Consider the following 22,063-nt stretch of genomic DNA (forward strand, 5'->3'; position numbering starts at 1 on the left):
CTGAAGAATTCATAAACTTCTTAAAAATATTATATTTATAAAAAATTAAATGAGATTTTTAATTGTATCAATTTCTCAATAACGTAAGAAAATATAATGTAAACAAAGAAATGGTAAAGAAATCTGGATATAAAATATATTGTTTGGTTCACACAGTCAATTTTCCGTAACCGCATTATAAATTATTGTTATAAAAAAACATTTGAACTACTAGAATTACTACAAGTCGATATTATATAATGTATAGTCTTGAACATATTTTTTTAATATTTTACCAATCATTTTTTAATTTAAACGTACGTAATATTTTATAATTAAATTTATTGATATATTTCTGAAAGATAATAATGAATATATTTTCCAGTGATCAAAATAAAAATATTGAATGACAGTTATAAGAAGACAATGTTATTTTTTACTTGTTTACAGGTTTACGTGTAGTTCTGTGTTCTATATATCTATCAAAATGGAGGCAGTACGATACTCCATACAATATCAACTAAAAATAAGTTCGGTAGACAAAGAGATTAGTTACATTGATTGAAATTTGAAGCACCTCAGATGCAGAGTTGGTTATAAATTTGTGCAATAATTACGCATTATTAATATACTTTATAGACTGATTTATTAATGATTTTTTTATCATTTTTTGCGTTCACTCATAATATTATATTATAACATATTTTCACATCAAATAATAATTAATTATGAGATATCTTCATTATATTTTATTATTCATTTGATTAGTATTATTGCATAGAAAAATATATATTACGTAATATGATGGAAAATAGTTTACATATAAATCGGAATTATTTAAATATGAATGTGTCTGAGTATTGAGAGAACGCGCAAATTCTCAACATAATAAATTTAATAAAGCTCTGACAAAAGTGGGGAGAGATGTCACTGCATTTCATCAGGAAAAATCAACCCACTCCCCTATTCTATCCATTATTTCTGAAAACATAATATTTTAATTTTTAACTTGTATTTTGTTTATTTTTGTAGTGAAAATAACACAAAATAGAAAATTAAAAATATATAAACAAGTTTTCAAAAATCTATCGATATATTATAAGAATAAGAATATGGTTCCTAATAGTCTATATTTTATTAATTAATATGCTATAGACTTAATGTCAAATAATTAATTAGTACTAAGTAATAATTAATTAGTAGGGTATCTAACGGGGTAGTGCATGCGTACCGCACGAAACTGTATCCTGATAGTGTCGCATAGCCTTTCCTACTCAATTCCTATCTCCACCTCCACGTGGTGAACCCTGGAAGCCTGAGCAACTATACCTAAGATCAGGTAGTCAAGCCTGGTGGAAGGTGTGGTCAGGACTAACGGAGAAGGAAGAAATGGCCCTCCGAAAAGGGGGTTGAGCGTGGGGTTAATAACCTTACCTTGTAAAAACCCAACTGTTACGAATCCTCAACCAAAGCCTCGGAAACCGGCAACATCTCCACGACGATCTTGCAAACGAAACATAGACTTGATTTTTGGTACATGGAACACACGAACACTGTATAGAAGGGGAGCCCTCAAGGAACTGATCTCCGAAATAGACAAATATAAAATTAATGTTCTGGCAGTCCAAGAAACTAGATGGATGGGCAGCAGGACGTTCGACCTAAAATCTCAGACGGTATTACATAAGAGTAAAGAGAAGGGTCACCATGAATTTGGAGTTTCCTTTATCGTTGACAAAAAGATAAAAGGCAATATTCTAGATTTTACCCCAATTAATGAAAGAATATGTGTACTCAGACTAAAAACTAAATTTTTCAACCTATCGATCATCAATGTACACGCAGAAACAGAAGATAAAGATGACCTAATAAAAGATACGTTCTACAATAAATTAGAAGATGTCTATGATAAAGCCCCCTCAAATGATATAAAAATTATAATTGGGGACCTAAATGCAAAAATAGGCAAAGAACAAATATATCAGGGAACAATAAGCAAAAACAGTTTACACAATGAGATCGGATCATAGACTTTACTATATCCAAAAACATGGTTATAAGCTCAACCCAGTTCCCTAGAAAAGACATACACAAGTGGACATGGACCTCTCTTGATGGCAAACACCATAATCAAATCGATCATGTACTGATCGACAAAAGGAGTGCCTCTAGTGTAACAAAGGTACGAAGCTATAGAGGCGCCAATTGCGAGTCTGACCATTATCTACTGTGCATGTCTTATAGATGCCGTATATTATGTAGAAAAACAGACAAGCACCAACGAGCGCCACAAATAAATATCGACAGCCTTGAAGACCCAGAAGTTATATGCCAATATCAGGACTCTCTAACCGATAATCTTCCTGAATTTGATGCAGCAATCTCCACTGAAGATGCCTGGAACAACATCAAAAATGCTATCGCACTCTCAGCTGAAAAGAGTATAGGCAGTAGCCCTAGAAGAACCAGAAGTAACTGGTTTGATGAAGACTGCTCAGCAGCGATACAGAAAAGAAATGAAGATAGACGAATATATTTAGAGAGACCAAAGAGAGAGAAAAGAGCTAAGTACGAGCAGTCGCGAAGAGAGGCCAACAAGACTATAACAACAAAGAAGCGAGCATACCTAAACGCAACAGTGCTTAAAATGGAAAACGACTTTAGGAATAACAGATCGAGAGACGCATACAAAGGGGTCAACTGTCAGGATTTATACCCACCACCAGCCTATGCCGGACAAAAATGGGAGAAATTATAGGTGATGAAGAAGGAATTAAACGAAGATGGATGGAATTCTTCAAGGAACTCTTGAACCCTAACTTACAGGATGAAAATACTCCACCGGATCTACGACTACAGCACCAGTGCAACGAACCATGCATCTCTCCACCCACGCTTAGTGAAACCGAAAGAGCTATTATGACACTAAAAAATCATAAAGCACCAGGAGCCGATAACATCCCTGCAGAACTTCTAAAGTATGGTGGACACCGATTAATAGCAGCAGTGCATGAGTTAATGCTTAAAATTTGGGAGTCCGAAAGCATTCCAGCGGATTGGCAGATCAGCGTTATCTGTCCAATATATAAAAAAGGAGACAGACTGCGATGTGAAAATTTTAGAGGGATATCACTCCTGAGCACAAGTTATAAGGTATTCACAATGATCCTGAAGACAAAACTGGAAGGTTACGCGGAAAACATAGTAAGTGAATATCAAGCTGGCTTCAGGGCAGGAAGGTCTACAACGGATCAGCTCTTCACAGTTCGCCAAATACTGGGAATTCGATGTGGACATTTATCAGCTCTTTATTGATTTTAAGCAGGCATATGACAGCATCGACCGGGAAAAACTATTCACTGTCCTTCTGGACTTTGAAAACCCACCAAAACTAGTCAGGCTTGTTAGAATCACACTGCAGAATACACTTTCCCAGGTGAAGGTGAATGGTCAACGGACGGAGGGCTTTGAAGTATCTCGGGGTCTTAAGCAAGGAGACGGATTGGCTCCCATGCTGTTCAACTTAGCCCTCGAATCCGCTATCAGAAAGTCTCAAGTGAACAGGAGCGGCACTATATCAAGCAGACCGAGCCAATTGGTTAGCTACGCAGACGACCTCAACATGATGGGTAGATCTATACAGATTGTGAAGAAAAAATTTGACTACCTCCAAAGGGCCGCACTAGAGATTGGCTTAAGAGTAAATGAAAACAAAACTAAAGTCATGGTACAAAGCTGACAAAATCAGAGTAGGCTGGGCCAAAGTTTCAGTTTTGGAAACCATCAATTTGAAGTTGTCAACCGGTTCACATACCTGGGTTTCAATATTACAAAAGAGAACGAGGAACTGGAAGAAATAAAAGCCCGAATAACCACTGCAAATAAATCGTACTTCTCATTGCTGCCCATATTCAAATCCAGAAATGTCCACAGAAAAACTAAGACGCGGCTCTATAAAACCGTCATACGCACAGTCGTTGCATATGAGTGCGAGTCATGGACGCTAAATGTGAAAGCAGCTGAAATGGTGGATTGCTTTGAGAGAAAGATCCTTAGGCGGATATACGGACCCATGAATGATGGTGGGGAGTGGAGAATTAGGTACAACACGGAACTATACCGCTTATACCAAGATTCAAAACTCTCCAACTTCATAAAACTCCAGAGGCTAAACTGGGCAGGCCATGTCCAGCGCATGCCTGAGTCACGGATACCGAAGAAGATCCTCGAAGGAAACCCAGGAGGGAAAAGGCTAGTGGGAAATCCACGCACACGATGGGGTGATAATGTTACAAAAGATGCCAACCAGATACTAAAAATCAGGAACTGGAAAAGACGTGCGGAGGACCGTTTCGGCTGAAGGACAGCGGTGGAGGAGGTCAGGGCTTGACTTGAGCTGTAGCGCCATCGAAGAAAAAGAAGAATAATAATAATAAATTCTATAAATAAACAGTGAAAATTAATTAGTAGTTATTTGTTAATTTATTGCTTTAGTAATTATTGGTATGAATTGTTCCCGTCACCTTGACTTCGCATGTTGGGCTCATTCCTTCCTGTGGGTCTATTCTATACTTATCGAACACTAAATTGATAAATAGTATCAAACTTAGGGTAGGTTTGTATCAAAATATTAGCACGTATTGTAACAATTACACGAAGCCGGTTTTTATTGTTGCAATAAGTGCGATATTTTAACAGCAGCAAGATAGGTGCTGTTAAAATATAGCACTTATTGCAACAATAAAAACCGGCTTCGTGTAATTGTTACAATAAGTGCTAATATTTTGATACAAACCTACCCTAAGTTTGATAATATTTTTCACTTTATCACTTTAGCGGTCGATAAGCATAGAATAGACCCACTGATGAAGTTATTCCCTAACAAAATGTACAACTTGCAAGAGTTTACAAAAGAAATTAATTTTAATGGACTAATTAAAAAAATTATTTGATAGAAAACAATCACTTTTCGGTTTTTGGTCGACGATTTAAGATAATACATTATATGAATATACGCTTTTAAGTAGATAATAATAGGCTTATAAAAATTATGAACCTTGATTTTTAGCAATAAGATACAGTCGTATGTAAGGTTTGTTTATTTTAGTTATTTTGTGAACAGACATGCAATAATTCTGGAAAAAAAACTACAAAAAAAAAAACCAAAACGAACGGAAACGACTTTGTCGTATGGAGAGCACAGTTAACAAGACAGTTATGATATGGTTGGTTATCTGAACATCTATATTAAAAAAATAATGCATCGTAAATTTTTCCTATGAAAATTCCATCATTATACGTTAAGAAGTGATTATAAAAATATAACATAATAAGAGTATGCTCATATTATATTGTATGCATGATTATTAAAAAAGTTAAGACAGTAATATCAAAAGTTTAGTAGGGCATAGAAAAAAGTAAATTAATATTTCCGTTCATAGGTGTAGCAAACGGGCCTCCACAGAGAAGAACGTTATATTAAATAGACTTTTTACAATTTCTTGTATCGGTCAATAATAATAGTAATGTCATTAGAAAGTCACCAATTTGTAAAAAGATATAGGTGACAAAAAGTAGCTTGTATCCAATCCGAGTTGCTGCAGTCTTTTTTATAATATTGACAGTATAATGTACTCGGTTTAATATTTTTAAAAATCATCATGTCTTATTTTTCATAATTTAATAATACTACTGGTATCGTCCGTTTGACAAAACAACATTAACTGATTCAATTTACAGATATTAATTATCAATCGAATATATGAAAACTAAATATTGTTCTTTTTTTTCTTTTATTACCGTTTTAAGTTCATTAAAGAAGTCATTCTTTTGAAAATTATTAAGAGAATTTTTGCAACGAGCCCTAAATGTCAAGGAAATAAGAAGGAAGAAAACACTTCGACAACCCAAAAATCTATTACGTACAATAATAAACAACCGTGAAAATTTTATTTTAAACATTTTATTTCATTTTAATTAATTAGATGAAGTAATTGATTTGATCGAAAGTATTTAAAAAAAAAAATAGAAGATTTGTATTTGGTAATATTATAATAGCTGTATCCTTCATATTAGTTGAGAATAATATCATGTAAATAAACCAGTCCTGGACGCTTATAAAAATTTGGAATTAATATTAATTGTATATTGTGTTTTATTCTAATTAATACGATAAACTCACTGAACATTTATTTGAATTAATAACGTACAAGTGTTTAAAATGTGCTGTTTAGGGAAAACCTAAGCGTATTTTACATGTTTAATAAAAGGCATATAAAGTTAAAGGGCGGTTTATGTATCTCTGCATTCCATTTACGTATTGTAGGTACATACAATATATTCTGTTTGGCATATTTTGTGTATATTGGTGCGTATTCGTATGTGCGGGAATTTCTTTGGGTTTCAGTAAACAGTTGGCGTAGCGACACTTCGCCCCCGAGCTAGGCTCAAAAGCGACTGAATACAAACAGAAACACGTGTTTCGCACCTGATAAAATAAAATCTCAAAACACCCATAATAGACTCGAAAACGTCTCACGTGTGATTTAAATGGGTTTGTTTATCAAATGCACGAAAGTAACTGGAGTGTATTGTCAAGTCTTTAAAGCTTTACCACCAACAAACGATTTTATAACTTTATTACACTCCTAAATAATAATATTGTCGGGATGAATTGATAGAAAAATTATGTATAAGTAGTCAAAATTCCAATTTTATTAACATTATATGGTGAACAAGACACATTACAAACTTGAGATGTTGACTACAATATAATGTAAAAACAGATAAAACAAATGCTATCTACTCCATAATAAGAAAATTAAACAGAAGACATGATTAAAATAAAAGTAAATAGGTAGGTACACGAAAAAATACGAAAGTACATGAAAAAACAACGAGAAAAGTGAAACATATTTTAAAATTTTATAAAATAACGTCTACCTGAACTCGTCTTCACGCCACTGGAATATATCAATATCTGAAGCGATTTGATTGAATATATATTTATATTGCTCTCCTTTTTTGCATAGCCAATGGCAGATTACTGTCCGATAACAAAATCTCATCGATAATCGGTAAGTCGCTGTAGTCGCATATATAAGACTTCTAAGTGACGTACCTATCATGGCGGCAACGCGTGTTTAAATAATGTATCGGCTCTCTTTTTAGATACACCTCCTTTTCTTCTTTTCAATAAATTACAATTTTACTAATAATAATTCTAAGATCACTCCCGACCATTATAGACATATTTTTATAATAAAAACATTGATATATTTGTACACCACGGCGTAAAAAGATGAAATGATAAATTCGGGGGCGTTTCTCATTTCAAAATGCAATTAACTGCACAGGAGAGGCTTGTTAGTTAGTTTTAACACGTGCACAAGAAATTCTTGTTCGACAATTAATAGTTCGGTACAGTGTGAGAATAACTCATATTTCTTATGTCTATGACAGTTACCAGGGATATCCAAGACAATACCACAATTGCAGAATTCTCATTGATACCGCGTCTCATTGATCTCATTGATACCGATATCTTCTAGTAATTAGACTGCCAGTAGTATGTAAGCATACCTCAGAGAAAATCAGTCAGATATAGCTACATCCATACAGTTTTAAGTGAATTGAAAAGCAAGCCAATATACGGACTTACTATAAACGTTTCTAGAACGAAACTTACGATCGTAAATAGAGCAGTTATTCCGTAAAAGATTAAAGTGTTAAAAATCTCGTAAAAAGTGCATAAGATAGTGTATTTGGGTTTGTCCATATGTGACTCGGGAGAATGCGAAAAATAAATAAAACATAAAGCGCGATAATGGCCATATTGCTTATGACCCGTTTAACGTCTATACATAGAGATCAAATTATCGTAACGACCGAAAAGTTATACCTAATTCATAACCTGGTTATTTCCATTACATAGTGTTAATATTCTGGTTAGCAAGAGCCAAATAAAAGAAAATGATTGAAGTAATAAAAATATGGAGCCAGCATAATAATGATATTATTCAGATATATTATTCTTTGAGGTCTAAAAAGTCTCAAAAGATAATCGTTTTGAATGTAGGCCATGTAAAAGAGACAAATAAAAATTTCTGATCAAGTGGAATCACCTAGTGAATTATTTACTGGAAAACTAATTGGATTTACCACAAATTTTGCAGAGAATTTGATAAAATAGAGAATGGTAATCTAGTTTCCAATGCTATTTTTAGACTGATGATCATGATTGTCAGGAATGAGAGTGATTGAGAAGATGAGATAACACAAAGATACTCCAACTCACGTAGGTGAAGACCATACAATACACCAACTGCGGCTAGAATATTATTACTCAAGTTATAATAATTGGACACATCTATTAAAAAAATTAAACATAAGGTTAAAATGTAATTATTGGCTTTCATGAAGGAAAGGAGGTAGATATCCCGAATTTATTGCTTAAAATGCAAGATTTTACAAACCGGATTGCAGGATAATTTAAAAAAAATAAGATATGTCAATTTTTTTCTGCATAATATGTTGTGTGTAGTATTAAACTTTAATAATAAAAAAATAATGAAAATAAATTTAGCATTTTCTTCGTAACTCACAAACCAGAATGTAATTTCTAAATTTTCCATGAAACGTAACATTTCAATCACTGCCAAATACATACACATTATCAAATACTATATATTTGGCAGTGTTTGTAGTGCTTTTGTTGAGAGTCATAAAATATCATTTTATAACATCGAATGGAGAATATTTAATTTTCATGGCAGAGGTATTTCATACCTAATTGCATGGTCACTAAGTTATGAACTTGCGTTGATTGAAGCATCAAAACAATTTTTTAATGTTAACCGGCTTTATGCGCGGTACAACAAATTTTCCGTTAAAGTGAATCTCAATAATCATTAAAAAATAAAAGTCATATTATATTAAAAAAAAGAAAAAAATATGTATCAGGGCAGTGCAATGACATTGATATGTCATTGGGGCAGTGTGATGCAAAGTGGGTTTCGATTTAATTTGATGTCGTGGGTCTGACGTCGCTAAGTGAATACATTTTAATTTCAAACAATATGTTCCAATTTTAATTACACCCTTGATGTATCTGCGCGCTGAAATAATAGAAATACATAAACCTATCTATAATAGAGAATATGATATTATTATTATACATATTACATTTTATCTAAAAATCTATAATTATATTCATATTCTCTTCACCACTTACTATTATGAAGTAAAAAGTTTAACTTTAACCTTATGTGCCTTGCATTTTAATATTAAAGTTTTATCTAATTTAACTGCTTTTAAAATCATCCAGAATTACAATAATAGATTGTTAAAATACTGGCATTACATCCATAATAATATGGTTTTAAAAGAATTTAATTTTAAAATATTGTTACGACAATTATTATTAGCGTTTATATCTGCATTTATAGTTTGAATATTAAACGACATTACAATAATTAATAAACAATGCTAGACTGAATATAAAACGACATTCTAGTAATCAATTAGGGAATTAATATTAAATGGTATCTTATTTGAAAGCTAACTATCAATTCAATTACCAGAAACATCCAAAAATTGAAAGCTTTGCGAATAAACGTCATTTTGGGCGCGATCTCTGGACTATTCATTGTATGCAGAGCTTTTAACGAAAGATGAATGGAGCGAAAGATTAATGGGGCGGTATACATTGCTCCAAAGTCTCAGCGCAGGGACGTACCAAAAATAGTCATAGTAATATGGATACTACATCAAATATTATTATGCCATATTATATTAAGTTTTTGAAGCGATTATATTTTCCAATGATATGAATTTTATTTTCTGATTCCATCGTGTACACTTAGTCGGTAGTATTAATTTGATAAGCATAAAATTCACAGACTTACTTGCTCATATTACTACTGTCGAACAATAACTTCTTGCCCACGTATTAAAAATGTGAACCAACCATCCCCTCCAGTGCAGCCAATCACACTTCCGTTATAAAATGAAGAACGCCCCTGAATTTATCATTTCAATTTACGCTCTCGTGGTGTACGGTACTGTCAATTTACATAATTTCAAGCTTTTAATAATAAAACTATGTTTGTAATGATAAGGAGTGATGTTAGAATTATTATGAGTAAACGGTATATTTCGAAGAAAAAAAGGAGTAGCATCTAAAAGAATACGATACATTATTTAAATACACCTTTAGTACACTTTGCCGACATGACAGTTACGTCACTAGAAGTCGTCTACATGCGATTACAGCGACTTCTTGTTATCGCCCATTTTTTGTTGTTGGTAGTATTGGTAGTTAATAGTGAGAAATGTTAAAGAGTTTGATTAAGCTTTTTAACAAAAACGGGAGAAAAATCTATCGGAGAGAGTAAAAATCAATGTGGAGTAAATGAAAGATATTCATAGTCATGGTTATAAAAGTTTTTTCATTAATCAACCAAAATCATTTATTTTTTAATTACAGTATACAAACTTTAAAAATCAACTGTAATTAGGTATTAGTATATAAAAATAAAGTTCGCAAATATCTCAGAATATTGGAATGTATCTTTCTGTCTGAATTTTAAAATCTTATGAGTGATTTCACTGGAATCCCAGAATTTTAGAGTATTCTATCATTCTGTATTAAAAAAAATGTCATGTAATGTGGCCTTTTTAATAAATAGTTACCATAATATTTAGATATATAAAAGCATTTTATTGTTATTTGAAAAATAAGATTCATTTTATGGTTATCTATGGAAAAGTTTTTGAAGTCAGTTGTTGACCGACGTCGCGGATGAAGAGATACGCAAAAATAGTTTATTAAAATTATTAGGAAGTCTAAGTACGTTAAAAAAACTAAATAATGGAGTAATCCGCGAAGTCGGTTAGTAATTAAGGAATTAATTGATACCAGCTTTAATTTAATATACTAAAACCGATAGCCAATATTATAACGCAATTCGATAAGCACTTCATGTAACAACTTTTAGTTTAAATCATTGTAATTAAGTATGATGCCCGTAGCATAATTGGAAAAGCATATTGGTGCAAATCCAGCAGATACAGGCTCAAGTCCCGTCGGGTGTCGTTTTTTCTACATAATGAGTTTTTCTAGTGTGTATATGCATGATATGTTTTTAAATTATGAAATGTTCAATATACCTATATCGTATGTTACATTCACAAATCTTGTGTTTTATTCGTTGAATAAGAAAAATAATTTATTAATATTATTATTATAATTATACCCTCACGCACCAAAAATACGGTTTGGCACATCCCTATTCGAGGTTACGTCTGCCGCCTCCCCAAAACCGATGACAAATCCTTTCTAATTCGCAGGAGTAAAAAATAGAGAATTGTGGAAAATGGTGGGTCACGGAAATTGCAAAAATCAAACTGCTTGGTATTTCTGTATATTGTATATGTCTGCTCTTTTGAACAGTTGAGTTAATACAGTTAGAAAAAAATGTGATTTTATTGATGAGGTCAAAATTGCGATTTGATTCTAAATGACTTCACAAATTTGAAATCTGATGATTATATTCAAATTAACCTACACAGGTTCTGTCCATTTCTTAAATTTCTATTGTCCAAAAGTTCCGTTTCTTACGTATTTTCAGATTTAAAAAATGTATCCTATCTAGAGTTCTCCAAAGGATTCGCACCAGCAGGCACTTAGCGTTTGGGGTCACTCACGCAAGAGATATATGTAGACGGTATCCATGTAAACACAGAAAGAGACAATATTACGTCCTACTTGGGCAGTGATGCTGAAGCTTTTTATGCATTCTGCCAAAATACTAACAAAAAATTAAATAAAAGATAGCGTGGCATATCTACGAGTAACATTGCAGAACATATAGGTATATTAACAGCATTAAAATTAAAATTCTTAGGTTTTGCAAGTCTCAGAACTTGTATAAGCTTTAATTTTTCAAAGTAATACGGATCGTTCCGACCTGCTTGTTAAATAAAACTTGGTTGGGTGTTTTCTAAAAACTAAAATGTCAGGGAAAAAAGGTGAAATCTTTACTGAGCCTTTTTTAAAGAGGCACCTAGCGGAAAAATACGAAGCTTGCAATTTGAGACATTTTTTTGATAATTTACAATTTCAACTGTATTAATGAATAAATATGTATCTGAAAACATTAAAATATGACCATAAATATATGTAATAATAGGGTGCGGTCCGATTCAACAAAGTCACATTTTATTACATTTTTTACAATTATTGTAAGTTTATCTTTGAGTTAAAATAAAAAATATTTTTCTTTTTATTATTTTCAGATAGGTACATATTTATCAATTAATACAGTTGAAATTATAAATTATCAAAAAAAAAAATCTCAAATTGCAAGCTTCGTATCTTTCCGCTAGGTGCCTCTTTAAAAACGGCTCAGTAAAGGCTTCACCTTAACGATCATCTGGAACAAAGAATTTCCGGCGCGACCTATGTACAATTATTTCTCATGGCAGTATAAATTTTGCAGTTGCCACGTCATCTAGTATGCAAGACATAGCTTTGCCACCTCTAAACTAGTGATAAAAAAATTATTTCTCATAAATATAAGTATTATTCAATTGTTTTATAAAATAATTATTTTCCTTGTAAATATATGTATGTACTTATATTATATTATGTAGTAAGCCAAGTTTCAGAATGTTGTATCTAAAAACCTTTTGGGAGACACTATTACTTGAACTAATGTATTTTTGATAACATAAATTATTATTTTAATAAAATTAAATATCAATAAGCATACTTTACTGTGACAAGATAATCGGTTTGTGATATTTTGGCAGTAGAAATGGAGAAAGTTTTCATTGGTCGTAAAATAAAATAAGTTCGCTTAATCGGGCATTTTCTCTATGCATTAAATTTTATGTTAAATCTATAACCACTCTAACAGTTTGCAAATCATTTGGGAATATGAAAATCAACGATAAAATTTTAATGCTGGGCTATGTGGGAGAGATTGAATTGAAATTAATTGCTTGTTTGTAATGAATTCACTTTTAACTACTTCTGTGATTAGAAATTATCAACAAATCTTCAGGGAATAGTGCCTATATTATAATATTATAATATACTGGTTAAAAATAATTAAATACATATTTAATAAAAAAAAATGATTATCTCTTCTTCTATCTTTTCTCAAACAGTTTCTCTGAGCTGACGATCCTAATATTTTATCATCTTCTGCATGACAAGACTCTCCACTCCTCATGGCCCTTTGATCTTCACAGGACAGAGAAAAGTCTCCATTCAAAAAAGACGAGACGGTTCAATACCAACTTTACATTTAAGAAGCATCAATATTTTTCCACTTTCTTACCATTAGGGTCCATGACTCAACACCGTACATAAATATGTAGAACACAAAAATAATTTTTACATATATAATTTTTGTCGCAATTGAAATTCCTCAATCCTTAATATAGTAGTAATTTTTGATGTCATTGTATTTCTTGCTATCAGTATACGCCATTTTATTTTAATTTTATAATATATTATCATATTTATATATTGTGTACAAAATTCAGCCGTAAATAAGACATAATTTAATTAAAAAGGGGGCCTAAAACGGAATTTTAATTACCCCTAGGTCATATAATATGTATAAATATTGGTGTCATCAATTTTATCTGAAAATTTCTCTGCTTAACAATTAAAAACGGTTGTTCTTTAAACTTTCTTGAACAATAATAATAAATTTTCACTTGTAAAGTAATTTGAAACTTTTATAACGTAACTAAAAATTTTGCTGCATTTGCGGCGATGAAATTTGTTAATAAATTCGTTTATTATTCAGTAAAATTCTAACTTATAAAATCAGGCCAGTACCAGAAGGCAGTTGATTTTATTCCGTTAAGAAATTTAAAATTAAAAACTTCTTGAAAACATGAATTTATTTTTACTTACCTTCTAACGTTATGTTGGGTCTATATATATTGATGGTATTTCTTGTCGGATCTTGGTTGAGGATTCTTAGGAGTCCTTTATTATGAGATTTTTGTAGAGAAAGGTTTTGGATCAAATGTTTTTTTTGCAGTAATAATAAGAAAATACAGTGTTTGAAATTTGTTACTCATATGCAAAAATTAAATTACTATTATTAACACTGAACAATTGGAAACATTCACTACACTATGCACGTAGCCATACATAATAAGGGATTATTACTAGAGCTATGAGCTAACCAGTAATTGAGATTTCGGTTTGTTTACACGTTGGTCATTTTCACTCAATGTGATAATAATTATTCACAATATTACACTTTATTTACACTTTTATTAATATACGTTATGAAAACTAGATTTAATGTTTCGTCACCTTACTCGCTTAGGATGTGGAAGGGCTTATATTGCACTGACAACATTGTTTTGGACATGGTTCGTTATTTTTTCAGTAGGTTTCTCAGTGCATCCTTGTCAAATGGACACAGCGAGGTAAGTCTGCATATTATATCGTCTATATATAATAATATTTTTTTAAATTCAAACATTTACAATGCCTGATATTATTATTCGCACGACAAATGTCTAATACAACATTAATCTATCATTGAGATCTATCATCACAAGTTTATAAAAAATATAGTTCTTTCCACTATAAAATTGATACAGTTTTTGTTTTGTATCCCGCATGGCTTTAAAAGAGAGCTTTTATTTTTAGAAATCTCTAGAGAATAAATTGAGTAACACAATTTTGATCAACTGTCGTCTGGTATAATAGTATATAAGTGATGATGTGTAAGTCTCAAGCTCGGTTTTTTGTACCTATATAAATAAAACGTAATCTAGTGGATGCAGGTTCGTGTCTCCTGGGCGTCGTATTTTTCTAGTAGGTATATATTTGTTAAAAACAATAAAAGTTTTTAAAAGTGTATTATATTATCATCAATAAAACAATGTTACTGAACATACATAAATTTGAAAAACACTTCTGAGAAAATATATTATAATCAATAGAAAAAATCTTTGTTGAAAAAAGTAAGACACTCGGCAGGATTGAACCTGCATCTCTTGGGTTTATGCCCCAGTCCGCGCATTATCTACTATGCTACGAGGTGACATACTATTTACTACAAATTTCAACTATTTGCCTTTTAATACCTACCTGCTCATCAGCGCTCCTCCAAATCAAGCTAGTCTTGGCAGTCGGTTTTTGTTTATTAAATCAAAGTAGGTATCTTTTCCAATTATTCGTTGAATAAAAAAATAGTTGATTACGTATATTATTATTCTTTTATTTTATAATATGTACGATAAAATACTTTTTCTTTAGTTGTAAGTAAAATCTTTTCCAATCATTTTTGTTTTATATTTTTAACGACACCTTAAGAATTTATTAATAGGCTCTTATTTTAAATATTTTAGATTCATTTACATTTATTTTATTTTAAAATCCATATAATGAAAAAATTCATTCTTGTATTAAAAATAGATTAGCTTTTCAGACAAGTCTTGTCCTGTCTGACGCCAAAATTATTTTTAATAGGAACATTTCTAAAATATCCCCAATCTTGTAAATTATGTGTTGAATAAAAAAAGAAATAGTTTAAACTGTTATAACAGGTAGGTACTTATTACTTTATCAAAATAATTAAATAAAGATTAAATTAAGACTAATTTATTATTATATTGGAAGGTACTATTAGTTGCTAAAATGTAACATTGCTCTTTGCGTTTTAGCTACAAATTGCTAGATGTTCAATACTAAATCCCGCAGGCGCCATATTATTTGTCGATGTCCCCGTTTATATTTCATTATATTATTATATTACATTTCAAAGTCCGAATTAATGCCGGTAATTTCTTACAAACCAATGCAATGTAACGTCAAAGTGGAAATGCTTTAAACTTTAAACCATGTCATACTAACTAAGTAGGTACATAATATAATATCATAGCTGTCATGATCATTAATTATTTGTAGGACCTACCCATATTAATATTGTATAAATATAAATCCAAACTATTACTTAATACATTTTGCCAGCTTCAAATAATTAATATAATTTTATTCGTATAAAAATATAGGTTATGGTAATAGTCGCATACATTATTGTAATTATACAACTTTATTGGAGATTCAAAAACAGAACGGATCATTTATTTTATATTTAAGCTAAAGGGTAGTTTTTGGGTGTATGTAATAAATATTGTAGTTTAAATCATATTTTTTTGATCAAACTTCGTATCAAATCAAATCATCGTAATTAACTAAGATGGCCGTAGCTAAATTAGAAAAACATAGTGACGCGAATACAGCAGATACAGGTTCAAGTCCCGTCGGGTGTCGTATTTAAAAAAAATGATATTTCTGGTTTGCATATGCATGAGATGTTTTCAAATTATGTATATTCTTCTTTACAAATCTGACTTAAGACTGTCTCGAATATTATAGTCTGCACTAGGTCGTAAAGTTCAGATATGACATATTGCTAGAAAGGTCGTGATAATATTATAACATGATACGTATTTTAAATAAGAAGAATTTTAACGTTGTGAAATCTTGTTTTAATTAAATATTAAATAAAATAGTTTAATAATATTAAATTAGTATGTTACTGAAAAGCTACATCATGCATTTTTATAGTTTAAATATACATAATATTGACTTAATAAGTAAAAGTATTATTATATAACTAGATAATCATGATCCGTGCATATTAAAGAAAATGCTTTTGCAAAACGAGAGAAATTTGCATTTAATCTCGAGAATTCTCTACGTTACCTACTTCAATTTAAAGTAAGATACTCTTTAGCATTTAAGCGTTACTTAAAAATACTGTGAGTGGAGTTGGTCCATAGTATGGTTCCCCAGAGAAACTTGTGCTAGAGTTTATTTAAACAGATTGTATCTATAAAAAACAATATTTTGAATATAAAAAAATACTTTAATAAAAAATTACTATACGCGAAAACGTTTTCTTAATTACTTAGGAACGTACTAGAATTTTGAGATATTAATATTAGTAATTTAGACAAGAATAAAATTACATAACATTGTTTTTTAAAGTTGAAAGTGGATGGTAAATTAAAATTTTGTCTTACAGTAGCTTAGTTTGTAGTACGAGTATATAGAACATAACTGAACTTGAAATGAAAACAAATTAGTATTGTAAAAAATATCTTCTCTAAAGATAGAAGTTTTATATAATATGAAATAGGTGCTCAAAAACAGTACCTAAATAAGGATAATAATCAGATAATATGGAATTTATTTCATTAATTATTTATTAAAGCTAACGATACAATAATAAAATTATGCTAGATAGAAATAGAGAGATAAAAAAATATTGAATTAATGTAGTGTAAAATAAGTTTTTTTAAAAACTATTTATGTAAACTAATATTATTTAGATTAATAATTGCACCCAATTCAAAATAAAATTTAGGTTATTGTCTAATAAAGTAACATTATTATGTTAAAAATCAAATGAGCACTATTTCCTTTTTTAATTTTTAAACAACGCATTCATTAAAGATAGTATAGTAATATTTCTACAGTTGCTAATTGAAAAAATCCAATAATATTTTGATTTTTTTTTTGCTAATATAGTGTTAGAAAAACTTTATAATTATTTTCACTATTAATAATAAGGATAAAAAATAAACAGGAGTTAAATCTCTTACACAATGCCTTTTCTGACGATTCAACACTCTGTGTAGTTTTCAGCAAGATGACTGGACTATATAATTCAATGGAGTACCAGATAATATAGTATTACATAATAATTCATTAATAATTATGTACCTAACAATAATCATCATCAGCCAGAAAGCGTCGAACATGACACACTATTTCAGTCAACGACGTAAGCGTATAGCCACTGTATGTATGTATTAAAAAAGGTGTAGATCATTTTATATTAAACATATTTTTATCATAATATTCGTATCATTGCGGGAAAATCGAATTACAGAAAAAGAACATTTGTTTCTGAACGCTAAATAGAGGCCATCTCCAATTTGATTGTTAATTGCTGAGTTGTAAAAAACAGTTACATAATTGTTTATTATTCCATATGCATCTGCTAGACTGATGATTTTCAACATTTTTATTTGGCGGAATCCTTGAGACATTTTTTTAAATCTCGCGGAACTCCTACTTGGATAACACACGTTTAAGTTACATGATGATAAATAACAAATAGGTGCCGCAATATTCACGTAATTTACTACCAACAGTTGTATTATTCGTATTCCTTTCTTGATCTGCTGCCATTTTAGATTTTTTTGCGGACCTTTTAATTAATATTTAATTACTTACCGCATTTAAATAACATGCTAATTATATCTAATTGCCACCTGATGGGCAATGCACCAGTTGCGTTGGACGCAGCGAATTGGTTTAAGCAATGCATGATTTGCCTATCGGAACGGCATGTCACTGCTAGTAGGATTAATACATAATGGTTAGTAATACTTACTTAAAGGATTGAAAGCGGCCAGAAGGCGGGATAAGTTATAGTAATTTAATATTTAAAATTTAGTGTAATTTACTATTATGAATATTTTTTAAATACGAGATATATTTAGTGGCGTCCGAAGTTAAAAAGCTATTTTTAGGCTGATAAAGGAGCGATTATTAAGTATTTAAATTGGTTCCGTTGTTAACAAGGTCTGATTTCTCTCTCTATTGTGAGAAATTTTCATTCAATAAAAATCCCTGAATTAAATGTTTTCTTTCAGACAAATCAACCGGAATTACTTCGACCATCGCTCGCTTAATAATCATTAACCAAATTAGGCCTACTGATTGATTTTTCCATATCCGTAAAATATTTTTTAATAAAATGTCTTTTTTTAAATGTTACACTTCAAGGTCATAGTAAATTACTATGTTATATTAACGGATTTTTATACGAATAGTAGTCGTTAGTCACTGGCGCAACTGGGTCTAAGACGACTCGGCGCCCGGACAACTGGGCGCTACCCAATCGAATGAAATTCGAATATAAGTAGTCCTTCGTGAATTATAGGTACTTTTGAATATATATTTGATACATATATATTATAATAATTATTATTATTTAATACTTGGTGGTATTGTAAATATGCACACGTAAATATTGATTTAATAGTGCATGAAGCATCAGGCATAATAATTCTCCTACTTTGATAGGTTTGGTCGATAAATTGATAAATTATGTCTTTACAATTATCTAATATGTAGTATTGAAGTATGTATGGTAATACATATTATAATCTTTGCCTGAAAAAGTTTAAATTATTAAAAAATAATTTGATGACTTTACATTTCAAAACTATTTTCATTCTAAATTCATAATACTATTCGAATAATATAATAGTTATGTGCATAAAACCGTTTACATTATCTAAAACACCTAACTTTACTTACAGGTTTAAACCTATTTAACTTAGTAGCAAAGTTAAAAGATACTTAAAGTGTGTCAAAAATAATACTATTACAATTTAAAATTTCACCAGACTAATTTTTATGACGGGTAAGTTGATTAATTAATAATCTAGCTCAAATATAAAATTTTCCTTTAACAAAACCAGTACTTTCACCTAAATACCACAAAACTTTGGATAATGTTATTAAATTCTCCACCAAAAAATGACAGCCACCTGGCGACTTTCAATTGAAAATTCTCTACATTTAATGTCAAGTAGAATTGAAATTTCAGTTGCTTAGTTAGTCATATTATTCAAACGTTTTTTGAAGATTGTTTATATTAAATAATATATATCTACCAAAGCCGCATTTGATATGTTATATCATTCTCATATGACAGATTCATTTTATGGTTGGTATATTTTATAAAAAAGTTAATACGAGTATCTGTATGAAGTTTTAACGTCTAAATTGTTTTGTTATTTTAAATACAAAATTGCTTAACACTTTCAACAAAATCGATACTTACCAAAAAATACTTAATACTCTGGTGCTAAAATAAATATTATTATTACTGAAAACAAAACCAATATTGCAGATTTTATATCACAATCCCTATTCCTCATTGTTATAAGACAAAAATACCCTTTTAAATTGTCGTCAGTACTCGTCAGTTTATTTGTAGTTAGTAAAAGTGTTATTTGAGTATGCATCTGTAATATTTTCGACATATCCAACTAATATTATAATCTTTCTTTACCATTATGCTACTTGAATAAACGTATTATAATGTTTGGATGAGTATAATACTGAGTCGTTAAAATTAAATTACAATACCTCATGTCTTTCACTATCGCAAAGAAATGCCTAATTAATTTTTCATTCAAACTGTGAAAAGAGTTTACTACGTGACGGTAAGGAAAATAATGGCTTAGTTTAAAGTGAGTGGTTTAATATTTTTCTTCGTCTGACTGCTGCGGCAAGCCATGAGTGATGAAATATGACTCAAGTGCTACGACAAGGTTACGCTGATTACTTCATGATTTATTTGAAAATAACTTTCACGTAAAAGTGTTAAGAAAACAAAAATAGGAACGGTTGATGCTTCCCCGTCAAATCTCAATGAAATCATATTCTATTTTTTTTACTAAATTTAAACGCTAATTACATGTTAATTCGACCTTAATTCATCCTATAAAATAAATGACGTGATCATAGCGACCAATGCATTAGACATGCTTGCCATATTATTCATCAATTGACTTAAATCTTTGTTACCTAGAATTCCAATATCTAGTCATAGATACCAAACCATACATATATTTGGATTAAACCTTAAAAATTGATTAGCCCGAAAACAATAATTCGCATTTTAATGAGTCAGATCTAGGGTGGCGATATATGAATAAAAATGTAATAAAATTCGCCTCTTAAGAGTATATTAATCCAAAATCTTACACACGGTCGCCGCGGTGTCTCGCGCCCGCCGCCATTTCAAATTGAAAGACTAAAATTATTCATCGCTTTGTATGGGATGTGCGTTGAATACGTAATGAGCTGAATACTCATACGAAAAGACCGAAGAATATGCCAAAGACTGAAGGAATTCATATAGACAGAAGAAAATACTTCTAATTTAAATATAATATGCAAGAAGTGAATCGATTATCGTGCGTAAGGGACAAACGGGGTGAAAAAGTGATTAGTGAAAAGGGCGTCAGCTCTGGTTTATTAAATAGCTTGAACTTGTCAATATTAACTCATTTGGTGCTAACTACGCGACTGGCGCGTTTGGAATGATTGGCCATTAGATATAATTAACATATTATTTAAATGTGGAAATTAAAAAGTTTGCAGTGATTGTGTTAAGGTGTGTAATTCGTCAATATATTGCTGCATCAGTACAATGGTACACTATTTGACAAAAACCTGTTAGGAGAAAATGGCTGTCAAAGCTTTTGAATTTTTATACAATTTTTATATATTATTTTTATGTAAACATCCTGAAAAATGAATATTGTATCTAAAATTATAAAGGACCACCTTAAATTTCCTCCCATATTTAAATTACATCAATTTATGTAATACAGTGTAGTATTTCACTAAAAAAAATATAAGTACTCCTTTGATATTCATGTTGAAGTCATACAAATTTATCTGAAATATTATGGTAAAATAAATTTCTACAAAAACAGTGTTGCCTTGCCCATAAACTTCAACTGATTCTCCATATTTTGTAATTTATAAGTAAAAACTGACATTTTGTCAAATTGTGTACCATTGTACTGAGGCAGCGATATACAGAGCAAAATTTTATTGTAGTCATATTTAAGACGTCTTGAATATTTTTGTGAACCTATCATGAGGCGAAATTAAAATTTTACTCAACATATATGTAAATATTTTGAGGTGTTTACTTTCGAGCTATATTTTTCTCTTATACGAGAATATAAATTAATTAAGTTGGTACCTACATAATATTAACCCACATGTATGACAATATTTTCTGATACCAGAACCTCACAAGTATTATTTTCCAATTATCGGTACTTGGTAGAGTTCTTTCACGAATACTATTTATAACACTTGGATCTTGGCATTACGTTTGACAACAAACTGTCATTTAGTGGCCATATGGCTTTTATTTGAAAAATGGCGCTACAGATGTTGGGCTTGGTTTTAAGTACTTCTCAGGTATCTTTG

The 22,063-nt window shown here is 30.5% G+C and overlaps 1 protein-coding gene across 8 annotated transcripts in view; it reads right to left on the bottom strand.

Moving 5' to 3' along the window:
- The window catches only part of LOC147073790 (UNC93-like protein), a 99,475-nt gene that overhangs the window by 43,710 nt on the left and 33,702 nt on the right, over nucleotides 1–22,063 (bottom strand). The gene's annotated exons all lie outside the window — the stretch shown is intronic.

Source organism: Rhyacophila brunnea, unplaced genomic scaffold (assembly GCF_057557595.1).
Source record: "Rhyacophila brunnea isolate RB1 unplaced genomic scaffold, BYU_Rbru_1.0 scaffold_17, whole genome shotgun sequence".
NCBI classification, from domain to species: domain Eukaryota; kingdom Metazoa; phylum Arthropoda; class Insecta; order Trichoptera; family Rhyacophilidae; genus Rhyacophila; species Rhyacophila brunnea.